Raw genomic sequence first — 14,187 nt, 5'->3', positions numbered from 1 at the left:
ATTCTGCCACACCTTATGAACAACTATTCCACACTTACATCATACCTATCCATGTCCCTTTGCATTCTATATGCAATTTTGTCTCATTTCAATGACCACTCACATTGAGATGCCCGACTAGGGCTTGAGTGTTCTCCTAACTCCACTTAGATTCCTTCATGAATCCTTTTGAGCCTTAGTGTACATCCCCTCTACTAGCGTTTCCCCAATGGTTGTTAAATTCTAATGGTGGAAACTCAATATTGATCAAACCTTGGCAAACCAAGGGTTTCTGATCCATTCTTACAAAATTCAAGTTATCTCCCTTCAAACTTCACAAATCTTCATTTACCAACTTTGAGGAAGGTAACTCACTAATCTATGTATTCCAAAAGATCTGAGACTTTAATGAATCCGTACAACATAATGGAAAACAATTGAACACCGAAATTTACAGGGAAAATGACGAGTTTCTTCTCATTCATGTACAAATCTTCAACAACTGTCTTTTGATCGACCTAAAGGTCTTCAAATAGGCATCATTTAACTTCCCCAACCAATTTTTGGTTTCCCATGACCGTTGGAGGAAGTTTATCGCTGTTTTTCAAAAGTCGCTAATGTTGTCACAATGTAGTCAAGCGACATTGTTGACAACTTTTACATCAAAATGAAACTTCTGCATTTTTGTGTCCTTTGACTTCCAATTCACCACAAATTGGTCCTAGATGACTCAAAACATCCTAAGAACCTATCTATACAATTCCTATACCTTTGTGGACCCATTAACTGTTAAGGTTGTAGAATCTGGACTGATAACATATTTATGGAAGAGCATGGAATAACAAATTGTGGAATTAAAACATATCGAGGTTGGGAATGATATGGTAGCCATATATGGAAAGTTTAGAGGTATTGAGATGGCACATGAACAGTTTGAAGAAACATCGCTATCCCAGCCTATGGCTCCCTATCGAGAATATATGAAATTATTTGATAGAATTACTAAAGCATATAGTCACAGATATATCATTGAGAGATCATCAGATTAATATTATAAGATTATATAACCATGTAAGGAACAGTAACTCTATCTCTGCCGAAGCCAGACAAGTGCAAGTATTTATAATCAATGTTTGGGATATGGTTTCTGTAAGCAACATATCAGAGCTTCATCATAATACAGAAGTTAATAATTCATATTAAGTATTCCAAAAATGTTTCTAAGCATTGTGTGAAGAAGATTCTGTGTCTATTGCAGGTATTAGAAGACACAGCACAGTTTCAAAATACATACGAAAATACAAGTACAGCAATAATGAAAAGGAAGAAATATGCACAGCCTGATACAGAGGAACAGTACATGATTATATATGTTGAGACCAAAGCAAAGAATATAAGTTGCATTATGACAGTGGAATGCTTGAAAAGGTTCAGCAAACTTATTGGAGATGGTCTGATATGCACAGAGCGCTTAGGTTCTATGATTCATCATGCACGTTTACAGTCAAAAGACCTAAGATCATGAACAGATTGTTTTCATACAGAGAATGCATAACCTTAAGAGCATAGCTCTACTTGATCCTAATGATACTTGGCAAAGGTAGCAAAGGATACCGTGACCACAGTCTGAAATGAAGAGCAATACAATATGGATGTCAAACAGTAGATACTTAATGAAATTGATCAGGGTTCTTGAACCAGCAATGGAAATCTATGGTTATCTGATTCATCGAACGATCAGTCTATGATGTGTATTAAGGGTGATTGCCCGAGATGTTATTGGGCATCAAAAGATTGAAAATGGACTCTATATAATCAAGCGCTTGGATTGGTCTCCCCATCGCAGCAGGAATGTTTTACATCATGCAAAGACGACAAATGAATAAGCAAGCCATTAATTGAAGCATGTTTGTTCTCCTTAGCATTAGCGATTTCCACGGGGCTTTTTTTTATTTTTTCGTATCAATTATTATCTATATATTTTACTGGCAACACTCTATATTTGTGGCAGGTATGTAGAATGCGTGGGCAAAGCCTGAGCATGGACACGAGAGGAGTGTCTTTGCAGATGAATGACAAATTAGAAGGAAAGCGGTAGGAAGCCTCGAGTGACAAACAAGCCAAGTTTGACACATACATACCTTCAAAGTTCACCCCGTCTGTGTATTCTTGCACTCAAATGTCTAGAAGTATAGACTTGGAAAGCTTGCCATCATCCGGAAGAAGCTACGGTGTGCAATGAAGCCTATGTGGATATAGAGCTTGAACAATTCAGTTTCCTCTAACATTATTAAATTTGAATTGGCCATCATATAATGAGTGGAAAACATGAAAAACCGATCATTATTAAATCAAAATTATATGATTGGTTATTTGTTACAAAAGGGTACAATGGTTAATAATGCCCCTTCATCCTTTATAAATATGAGATGAAAAATTAAAAGATAGACAATTCATATTCATATGCAATTTATACAAATTTTACATATTCAATATACATGCGCATTTGAGATATTATATTCTTTCATTGGCAAATGAATGAATTTTTGATCTAAGCTTGTGAATTCTGGATTATGGAGTAAATATATTTATATGCGATTCTAGAGTCAAATTGCAGTGGATGGATTGTCCATAAGGCGATTCTGGAGTCAAATCGCAGTGGATGGATTGTCCGTAAGGATTGTCTCTAGTGCAATTTTATTTCCGGCATGATCAGTAAGAAATATTTATTTTATTTTATTTGCATGAAGCTTTAGAGTTGAAATATTATATAGTCTCATCCTTTATAAATATTATTTTTATTTTATAAATAATTTATATGATAGATAAGTGGATATGATCAATTATAGCATTTTAAAATCGAACATAAGAGATGTTGAGAAATATTTAATTGTTTCCGAATCTATGTCTAGTCTATCTCTGAACCACAGGAGTTAAAATACATTCTGCACTATTATAAAATTGTGTCCATATATTTGATCTGTCACATCTTGATTACTAAATTGTTTATAATTGACGTGTGTTGAATTTTATAAATTTGTATGTTTTAAACTTATAATACTGACTCTATCGCCTTTCGGCAGTGGTCTTTATATTTTTCATAATTCAGAATCCATATGCTGGCAATTGTTTCATATCTTTCCTTTGAAGAATTAATATATTCATTTGGTGCATTAATCTATACATATTTTGGTTTTAAAAACATTCATATATTCATTTATTATTCTCAATTCATAATTTGCGAATTTAAAGTGTTCTACAATTCTTGCCATTTAGGAAACTTTCATTTAAAGTTCTAATCAATCTGCTATAAGCATCTTGGATCTAAGTATTTTGTCTAGGATCAGGTATACTGCCTTGGCCTTGTAGAGTCAGATGCGTAGGGAACTTGGACTACACTGTTCACTTTCGTCAAGTTGGCCATAACTGTTAGATATTCCAACATCGACTTGGTAAGACTCGTAGGATTCCAATTTGTGGTTTTGGGAACCAACAAGACTGATCCAGCCAATATGGGTTTTTAGTGCCGCTCTCAGGACTGCGTTGGGCCTCTTCCATGTTACGGTTGCCATCTCCTCCAGCTCTGTGTCTTTTGATTTGTTGATCCTTAATGACCTCCCCTGCTTCTTGAGTTTTGAGCTCTTCACTTGTTGGCCCCATTGTGGGGGTGCTAGTGTGGTCGACTACGCTCTTGCCCGACCTTTTTTATACCTTTAGTTAGTCGCTTCACCGTTACCTACCTCCCTTTGGCTGACCACTCCATCCTCAGCGTCGTTGTCCGCTTTGCCCCCCTTGCCCTCACCCTCACCCTCCTTGCTCCACCCCCTACCTTTTGTAATGTCCCCTTTTTCTAGGACATTATAATTCGGTGTTGCCGGCTCACTTTGCCTTGGTTTCGAGGGCGAAAAAGTTCTTTACGGGGTTCAGTTCGAGATTTGGCCTAAACATTTCTAGTTTCAAACCCATCAGAGTAGTTTGGGCAGGTTGTTCGGATACTTACTATTTTTAGTAAGTAAACAGACCTTAGAATTCTTGGTATCTTAGTGTTGGTTTGGAAGTGTCTCGCCGAGAGCTTTTCAACGAGCTATTGCACATGCTTGTTCGAGTTCATTTGGTCATTTATTTGGATGCCTGATGATTATATGGTTTACATGACTAAGTGACTTTTAAAGTTCATTTAACTTGTCACTTTATTTAAAAGGGTACCATCTTCACTTAAGTGACTAAAGGACAAAAAGGTGCTTTATCCCACATTGCTTAAAAGAACGTGCATCACATTGGGAAAAGTGATAAAGGTACAACAGGCTCCACATGGGAAGTTATGAAGATTATAATATTTAAAACAAATATTAATCTGGAAGCTGGAAACAGTTATTGGTTATCTCTTCGAGGATGCAAACCCTTGAAGAAGCTTTGGAGATTGGATGCAAACCTAGCCTTCTTACAGGTTTTATCTATATTGCCAATCTGACTGTTATTTCTGTTTATAAGATTTGATTTTCTGAATTGTTGCATGTTATTGTATTTCTGATGTATAATATAGTAACGTTATTTGACAACTATTTGTGTTAATTGCTGGTTTAAATATGTCCTGAATATTGGAGGAAATAAACACACTTATCTGGGTTTTCTGGTATGCATATCTGCTGGTTATAAATCGATTAACGTTCCGGAATTTATATTAAATATTGGTTTACTGTTCGGTTTTAAATTTGTTGGTTTAATATCAAGGGTTTTTAGTAAATATCCGGAAAGGGATATTTTAGTGGTATCAGAGCCAAAGGTCTGGCCAGCCTGTGAGGTTCAATAACAGTGGTGTTCTATAACAGACTAGTTAGATTTCTAGAGAAGGGTCTCATTAAATTTCTTTGGGGAGGAGATAAAGCTTTATCTTCTGAATATATTTTACAGATTTTAAATAAACCTCTATGCGGAAGGAAAAGACATGAGATAGAAGATTCAGCAATTGTCAGTATCTTCGATACAGATTGAGGATTCAAATTCAGACTCCTTTAGTAAAAAATTCAATGACTTGCCTAGTGGAGATATGATGTTGCTGTCTGTCATTGATATTGTAGAAAGATATATATATTTCATTGGGTGAACGTTAGTGCAATACTATCTGTCCTGTCAGGTCGAAAAGGAACAAACAACCAAGTGGTGATAGAACTGTCATCAGAGCAATTAGAATATAAATCAAACATTCATTGGAGAATGAATGGTCTGGACGGGTTAATATAGAAGAACATTGGATATGTTGTGGATTCGAATGAACCTATCTGATGTGTTGGTTTAGAAAGAATATTTGGGTGCCATCTTCCAAAGACCATGTAGAGAAATATAAATTTATTGTTCAGAATAGCATTCGAATCGATGTGGACTTCCTTCAGGGTCACATTCAATTGGTTGTGGCATCGTTTTTCCTAATTCCATAGCAGAAGAAATAGATTTCTGGGCAATACAAACCATTGGGTCTAGCAAGGAGACAAAGATTTATTTTGACTGTCAGAGGCTACCGCATCTGAGAAACGTCAAGGAGTTATTATCTGCCGAAGATTTATTTTGAACTGTCAGAGGCTACCGCATCTGAGAAAGGTCAAGGAGTTATTATCTGGTGGCAGTTTGTTCTTTTGTGTTTGTCAGCTCTCTCTTATTTCATACCCAAGCGAATGAAGTGTGGGTGCAGTGGTAAACGTGATTTCCGTTCGAATCATCTAAGAGGAGTAGTTCACCATGTATCCTGGGCATAACGTCTGCTGCAAATCATCTTCCACGACACTTGTTCCATATAGCGGCAGCACCAATGGTATCATTTCATCTGACAAAACTATTGAAAGGAGGGTGATTTAATTCTGAAGTCTAGTCATACTGAAGATTTTGGACTTTATGAAGATTAGCTCTGTAGTGTATATATTTTAGCAAGTGGCTGTTTAATACAAATTATTGACTGAAGGATATCATTCACCATAAAGGGAATAAAGTAACAGGTGACATTTATTGGCAAATATTCCTAAAGGCGGATTATTCGTGGGCATGTGAAAAATATCACCAATATAATCCAGTGTTAATGTTAATGTGGCTGAGACCCAGTGGTCACCATTCAAAACATTATTAGTAGGCATGTGAAAAATATCAATGTGGTGAATTTTTTTTCCTATTGTGCGACTATATTCAGAGTGCAATGTACTCATTCTAAAATAGGAGGAACATAAATTGTTTCTTCAATAAATGGTGTGATATGATTTTATTTTAGTACGAACATCTCCACACAATTCTTGGTTGAAAATCAATTCCAGTTGGACCTGAACAGCATATAGAAGACATTGTGTAAGCACTCTGTACGTTGGAAACAGTCATAGCCATCTGTTGTTTGCAATTTCTGGTTGATAGTTTATCGAAGTTCTGGAAATTATTTGACATTCTATACACTAAGGGCACCATCTGTAACAGATCGAAGTAGGCTGAAAAAGAATTATAAGAGCCTCTTCCTGGACATAGTCTGGAAAATATCAAAGCATGAACTGAAGGTGGTTTCCAGATTTAATATTGGGTGTCACACGCCCATAGAAAAGCATATCATCACCTCAGCGGCAACTAGACTCTTCACTCTCAAGAACATGTGATCTGGAGTTGCATGGTCAAGTCAGTTAAAAAAAAAACCCAGCAAAGGCGTTCTTTGTAGTGTGTCTTCTTAATTCCTGAACTCAGAGGAATAGAATAGATAGACCTTACCCCACAAATGTTGTTCTCAGAACTTTAGAATATAGATGATTGAATTGGCATATCTACCATCCTTATGCAATATTATTGTAGCGAATTCCATTTCGAAATTTGGTTGAAGGACTCAGTTTCCTTATTATTTTAGTAAATTACTGCATAACATATCTGCTAATAGCTATGACAGTAACACAAAAGCAATAACTTGTACAAGGACTGGATCTCATGACAACTGTTTGATAAATTACTACATACCATATCTGCTAATAGCTATGACAGTAACACAAAAGCAATAACTTGTACAAGGACTGGATATCAGTCAACTTGATAGTAGTACTAAAAAAGAAGAGCCACCTTCACATGATAATATGCAAAGTACTAATAACGGCACAAGTATAGTAATAGGTAATTGGGAGACAAAAGTATCTTATGGAGTTGTTTACGCTAGTCCTTCTGATGAGTATATTGATGGCCCAAGTAGAAGAGTTAACCAAACCACCAACGTTGGTAACTCCTCACCTTATTTAGACATGGAAAACATCAACATCTTATTTGGTGACATAGAAATTAACTTGGATAAGTTTTATGGTGACACTAGATTGGAAATTATGTCAAATTTTGAGGACGAGCAAATGGACCATAATGTTGGCAGGATAGAGGATCTAGCACACGTTGAGTTAGAGGACATATCTGAAAACGTTGTCTCCCTAGGTGATGAAAAATCAGAAGATCCTATGGAGAACAGCCCGCTTGTGTTCGAAGGAGATGGTCAAAAACCATTATCACACCTTGACTTATTGGATATGCTTTTGGTCAAAGAGGACAAGCTTGTCCAAGTGTTGACGAGGATGGATGATTCTTCCAAATTGATTGAGGATCTCATGCGGAAGATTGTGATAGAAGAGAGACATGGGAATGTATGTGGTGTCACAAGTCCTCTTTTACATACTATTTTTGAAACTTTGAAAATGATAAAATATGATACTTGCAATTATTAATGGATAGAGATCTAGCCATAAAATTTGGAAAGTACAAGGAGAGTGAGGTAAATGCGCTATGCCTTCAATTGAGCTTAACACATTACTCCATCCACAAAGCTGAAAATCAAACAAGTGGGGTAGCCACTCATGAAAAAGATAACTGGGGTTCAAGGGCACAAGAAATCATGCAAATCATTGAAGGAATTCATAAAGCAGGTAGATGTGAAGGAGAACAATGTAATTCGAACACGTGTTCCCTGTTTGAGACTTTCTATGATGAGAAAAATTCTAGGGATCAGCAAGTTGATGAGTATGGAAATTCTGGAAATCACGCAAATCATTGAAGGAATTCATAAAGCGGGTAGATGTGAAGGAGAATAATGTAATTCGAGCACGTGTTCCCTGTTTGAGACTTTCTATGATGAGAAAAATTCTAGGGATCAGCAAGTTGATGAGTATGGAAATTCTGATTTTTATGACAGCAGCTATACATCTTCACATGAGCACATGGTTAGTGATACAACAAGTGAGGATAATTCAGAGACTTCAATTAATGGTGAACCTTCTTTTTTATGAAGACTTTGACATAAGCGAGGATGCTTATGGGAGCCGGAAGTTCAGATTTATCCTTAGCATACTCTGAGGGATTTTTTAGCTTACTCAAAGATTTATCACCCAACTCTTATGAGATGGCCACGACTTACTTGTTGATTGGTGATTTTCCTTGTTGGTATCTTCCAACTATCAGTGACTTGCCTGTGAATGTTAGTAGTGTATTCGCTGATTCTATTTGGCCATCAAGGGTCCATGAGTTATTTGTAGATGAGTGGGGAGAACATACATTGCCATACGTTCCACATGAGGTGTCTACATTTTTTATCCAGCAGTATATTGAAGACAATGTGAGCGTTCATGATGTTGGTGATTCACCAACCACTCTTTCTTTTATTCAGGATCATGTTGATTGGGTGATTAGGAATCCAGGTGCTAATAGTATCTTACATCTGGAGGATTATGTTGTGTTGTTACACAGTCACAGGATTATGATCCGTGTGTTTCAGCCTTCTGATGCATCAGAGGTCTAGAGATTAGGATTACTTCATTTTCACCAGGGTGATATAGTGGTTGAGAAAGATTGGTTGGATTTGTCATTGTCATCGGTACAAATATTGTAGGAGTGGTACAGTGGTATAGATATCACAGGAGTTGGTCAGTGGTATCTCAAACAACGTACAAGTTCTCACTTGGGATCCAGGGGGAGCATCCCTATGTATTGCCTTTTATCGGGGAGCTAGGAGGAGAGTTTGGTTGTTATCATCTTGGGGTGGATATTGGTAAATTGTCGAGCTCCCATCTTGACTTGACAGTAGAGACTCGCAGGGTCACGCATGGAGTGAGGCATTCTTTCTGACTGAGGGTATTGGTACACAGGGCAGCAACACATGGCAGTTGGTGTCCCTTAACGGTGAGCTTTGAGATATTGGCATTCAGTTATTTGGCACATTGATTCCTATTGCACTGTTTCACCATTCCGAGTTTGGGAAGATGTATGCTGGGGTACATTGGTTGAGGTGTAGAACCTCTTTCTCGAGGTGAGTATGGGATCTTGGCATTTGTTTTCTGCAAGTATGATCATATTGCTTGAGGGCAAGCAATCTTTGAGAAGGGAGGCTTTGTAATGTCCCCTTTTTTTGGGACATTATAATTTGGTGTTGCCGGCTCACTTCGCCTTGGTTTCGGGGGCGAAAAAACCTTACGGGGTTCAGTTTGAGATTTGGCCTAGAGATTTCTAGTTTCAGACCCATCAGAGCAGTTTGGCAGGTTGTCTGGATACTTACTATTTTTAGTAAATAAACAGAGCTCATAATTCTTGGTATCTCAGTGTTGGTTTGGAAGCGTCTCGTTGAGAGCTTTCCAATGAGCTATTGCACGTGCTTATCTGAGTTCATTTGGTTAGTTATTTGGATGCCTGATGATTATATGGTTTACATGACTAAGTGACTTTTAAAGTTCATTTAACTTGTCACTTTATTTAAAAGAGTACTATATACACTTAAGTGACAAAAGGACAAAAAGGTGCTTTATCCCACATTGCTTAAAAGAGTGTGCATCACATTGGGAATAGTGATAAAGGTACAACAGGCTCCACATGGGAGTTACGAAGATTATAATATTTAAAACAAATATTAATTTGGGAGCTGGAAACAATTACTGATTATCTCTTCGAGGACATAAACCCTTGAAGAAGCTTTGCAGGTTGGACACAAACCTAGCCTTCTTACAGGTTTTATCTATATTGCCAATTTGACTGTTATTTCTATTTATAAGATAGGATTTTTTGGATTCTTGCGTGTTATTGTATTGCTGATGTATAATGCAGTAATGTTATTTGGTAACTATTTATGTTAATTGCTGGTTTAAATATGTACTTCTGAATACTGGAGGAAATAAACACACTTTTTTGGGTTTTCTCGTATGCATATCTGCTGGTTATAAATCAATTAACATTTTGGAATATATATCAAATATTGGTTACTGTTTGGTTTTAAATTTGCTGGTTTAATATCAAGGATTTTTAGTAAATATCCAGGAAGGGATATTTCACCTTTACTCTTAGGCCCTCGTGCCACTTGCCACTTCTTTGAGTGCGATTGCTACCTCTTCACTGTCCACCTCAGACGACTTATCCCCCTCACTGCTTTTCGAATTCCTCCCAAGCTTGGTCCTTGTTTGACCTTTTGGCTGTTGGTATTTGGGAGTCCACCCTCCTCTCCATCCCCCATCGCACTTTTCACTCCCCCCAGTTCCGTTAGTTGGAAATCCTGTCCAATGAACTAGTGGTATGATGTTGATTGTAAGTCTTTCCACTGCTCCTTGCGTGCTTCCGTCGTTGCTCATTCCCCCTTCTATACTTAGTTGTACTCCTCATACCACCACCTCCTTCGTTACAAGAAGCGATCGTTTGTAGCTTCGTTGTGTAGATCCCTTTGTGACATGCTCACTCTTGACCCAAAATTCTTTTGGCATACCTTGTTCCCCTGCCACCCTCCCCTTCCCTCCACCCTTGACTGGCACTCTCCATTGTCTTGTACCTCCACTCTTTACGATATCCTTGACTAGCTACCTGTTCATCCTAACCCCCTTCCCACACTGCCATCATTTTGTGCCCTCCATAGTTTGTGAGGCCGTTAGATTCATGAGATGGAGAAGAGTTGCCGATGAAGAGAGATTTCAGGCAAAGCTTTTTAAGCTTGTTATTTTGATTCTGTGCCCCTTTCTTTTGGTGCTCTTCAATAGAGTGTTTTGCATTGGGTTCCTTGATTCATGGTTGAGACGTGATTTATCTGATCTATAAGTTCGGGTTGGTTTTTGACCCCGACAATTAAAGGACCATTAAGATTGGGCATACCTTTGCCAAGCTTTATACCACAGTTCTGAATACTATTCTTTCCAGACAGCTTGACATGAGACAATGTCGGGCTAGAGGGTAGGCTGGGTTCTGCACCGACTTCTAGACTATGGATCACATATTGAAACTGTGGGCTGTCCTTGAGGAAGTTCAGCATCGTGTTGCGAAAGTCAATTGTTGTTTCATAGAATTTTGTAAGGCTTTTGACTCCGTTCCTCAGGGGGCCCTTTTCGAGAGGCTTAGAGACATTGGTATTCTGATATTCTTGTGGCAGCGATTATGAGACTTTATGAGACAATGGTTGGCAGATTTAGGACTGTAGAGGTTTTCTCTGATCAGATTTAGAGCACCATTGGGGTGAAGTAGGGCTGCCCTCTCTCCTCCACGTTATTCATATCTATATTGATGAGCTTGAGGCCTTCCTCAGTGAGGCTTCGCTCCTTGGGGATGGTTGCCACTTACACCAGGTTCTACTTGTGTGTCCCTTCTACTTGAGCTGATGCTGGAGTCACACCCTCCGTGTCTATTTGGGTTCTTTTAGAGTCAGCTCTCACCGGCTTCAGTGCCATACAAATCACCATTTGACTAGAGATAATCAGATTTGCCGCCTTTGCACTTTGTCGGAGACCGGGACTGAGATCCATTTCATCTTCTGGTGCCCCATATACTATGAGATTAGAGGTAGGTTCTACTGTTTATTCAGAGACTGCAGATAAAGTTGATATTAGCTGTTAATTTTATTATTGTTGGATCAAGGAAAAAACCTGGAGTGGATGTAGAATGAGATCACAAAGGGCTGTTATAAAAACATACATGTAAGAAATAATTTCTTTTTGCCAAGGCTGCTTAAAATGATTCATCTTTGGTGCTGAAGATGATGTTATTCTCCTCATAAGAGTTGGACTAGATAGTCTTGGTGGCATTTGTCTTTGGTTGGTATGTATTCTTCTTTATGGTGGCCAGCTTGGTGGTTTATCTTATGGTCTTAGACTCTTAGCATTCAAAATTATAACTTTAGGACTTAAGGTGGCTCTGCGTGTATGTTATGGTATTTCTCTTCTTTAATGATGAGCTGAAACTTTCTTGCCTGATTTGGAAGATATGAATTAGTGCTTGGCTATTGCACGTTTTTCTCCGTCTCCTCTCCTCTGGCAGAATCATTGCCTCCATTAAGTATTATTTGTCTTCCAAAGCTCCTGTATTTTGGAAGGGCTTCAATATCAATTTATTTATTTAACTCTCAATTTCTGCTTCTAGTATTGAGTACTCTTAGGAGATCATGTCTTGTTGCCTCCACCTTTTTATATTTTCTGGAATGGCTTCAATTAGTTTGTTTGTTGATTCAATGAGGTACAATTTATATCTTTGTCTCCCCATTATTCTGCTTCTATCTTTGAGCATCGTTAGTGGATCATGTCTTTCTGTGTACACTTCCTGGACAGCCAAATGCATTGGAAAATATATTGTTTTGATTTTCTAATTGAATAATCAACTTGGAAGTATATTATGAAGTGTCATAAATACTTTTTATGTTGCTGCTTTGAAGATTGGTGCTTGTTCCACTATGTAAACTGGATTTGCTGATTTTTTGAGCATTGTGAATAATTCATAATGTCTCGTGGAGAATCTGTTGTAGCTTTCTACAAATCACAATCAAAATTGAACTTACATTAATGCTTAATATGAGAAAAGTGAATTAATGCAGCCGAAGTACATTGTCATGGGTACCAAATCTACAAATAGGAGTTCCATAAGGCCTGCCAAAACACAAGCATTCTAGGTTGATCCATCTCCAGTAATTATCATGGATAATAAACTGACATCTCTAACAAAATGAGAAAGTAGAAAAGATTTACATAAAATTATAAAATGTGTGCTCAACCAAAAAGCGAGGGAGAAAACACGACTAAATTCCGTAGCTACTAGCAGACAAGGATTGCTCTGATGGATACTACTATGCCTTTAAAAAAAATGGAAGATGTGCACTTGGAAACAACAAAGAAGGAAACTAGTTAAACAACTTTATAAATGTAAAATGCTTAAAAATTAAAATACTAACATTTTGAAGTACAGAAATACAGAAATATGTCATTGGAGCAATGATTAAATATAGTGATATTTGATAATCATAATTGTGAGATGAATGGATAAATTTTAATCTATAATCACGTAAAAGCAGTGGATTAGAATGCCATTATTAAAAATATTATACAAGGTGTACTTGGAGAAATATTTTTTATCAACTGATAAAACTTCAGTGCACACTGCACATAGACATCTTAATCCTTTTTGTTTCTTCAATTCCTATTATTATTTCTGCTGAGTTGCTGATTTGGATGGGGATGCAGAATCAAGTGCGTGGATGCACAATTAAATCATTTGATAGTATGATACTTCACCATTGACATAGTTCACAAATATTCAAATTGAAATAACTAATAGGCTATATCATAATGTTTATGTTTATGATTCCAATGCCATATAGTAAATCATTAGAATTACACAATAAAAAATGATATATTGCACATGTTTTAAGGTGATTTTAGGTCGGTACTGGGCCTTCTTCGCGCGGAGGAGAGTTCGGATGCTCCTGGATTCCCTGGATATGCTTCCTTTGCCCATTTACAGGGCATCCTTCTGCAGTTCCACACCAGAATGCATCCGCTCCACTTCTGGGACAGGATGTGACGCATCGGTTACTGAGCTTCTTTAGAAAATTTTCTGCAAGGATTTTTTTTACAATTTCTGAATTTCTTGGTAATATAAAGTCATAGTGTATTTCTTTAATCATTTCAGCCCTTAGCGACCGATTATCAGTCCTTGAGGGAAGTAACACTATAACTTAATTGTTATACATTAAAAAATATCTATCGGAAATTTCTTAAATCTCAAGGGAAATTTTCTGGAGACACAAACTCTAGAGACACCGAGAAATTTAATCAAAGGTCTCTTGACATTTAAAGATGTTCCCATATGTTTTTCATTTTACATGGATGCATTTTGGGGGAATGAGTTTCAGACGTCAGACTATGAGTTTCCTGGTAGCTACGCTAAATTTAAATGCATAAAAGCTAGAAACAGCGACACACATTCCATTTTCAA

General features: G+C 37.3%; 1 protein-coding gene across 1 annotated transcript in view; it reads left to right on the top strand.

The window, feature by feature from the left end:
- LOC149549116 (histone acetyltransferase of the MYST family 1-like) overlaps positions 1-14,187 on the top strand; it is a 107,669-nt gene that overhangs the window by 57,297 nt on the left and 36,185 nt on the right. The gene's annotated exons all lie outside the window — the stretch shown is intronic.

The sequence above is a fragment of the Cupressus sempervirens genome, chromosome 7, assembly GCF_028749045.1.
Source record: "Cupressus sempervirens isolate cs-2001-9-10 chromosome 7, ASM2874904v1, whole genome shotgun sequence".
In the NCBI taxonomy this organism is placed as follows: domain Eukaryota; kingdom Viridiplantae; phylum Streptophyta; class Pinopsida; order Cupressales; family Cupressaceae; genus Cupressus; species Cupressus sempervirens.
Note: the sequence above shows the minus strand (reverse complement) of the source record. Positions and strands in the feature narration are given on the sequence as shown.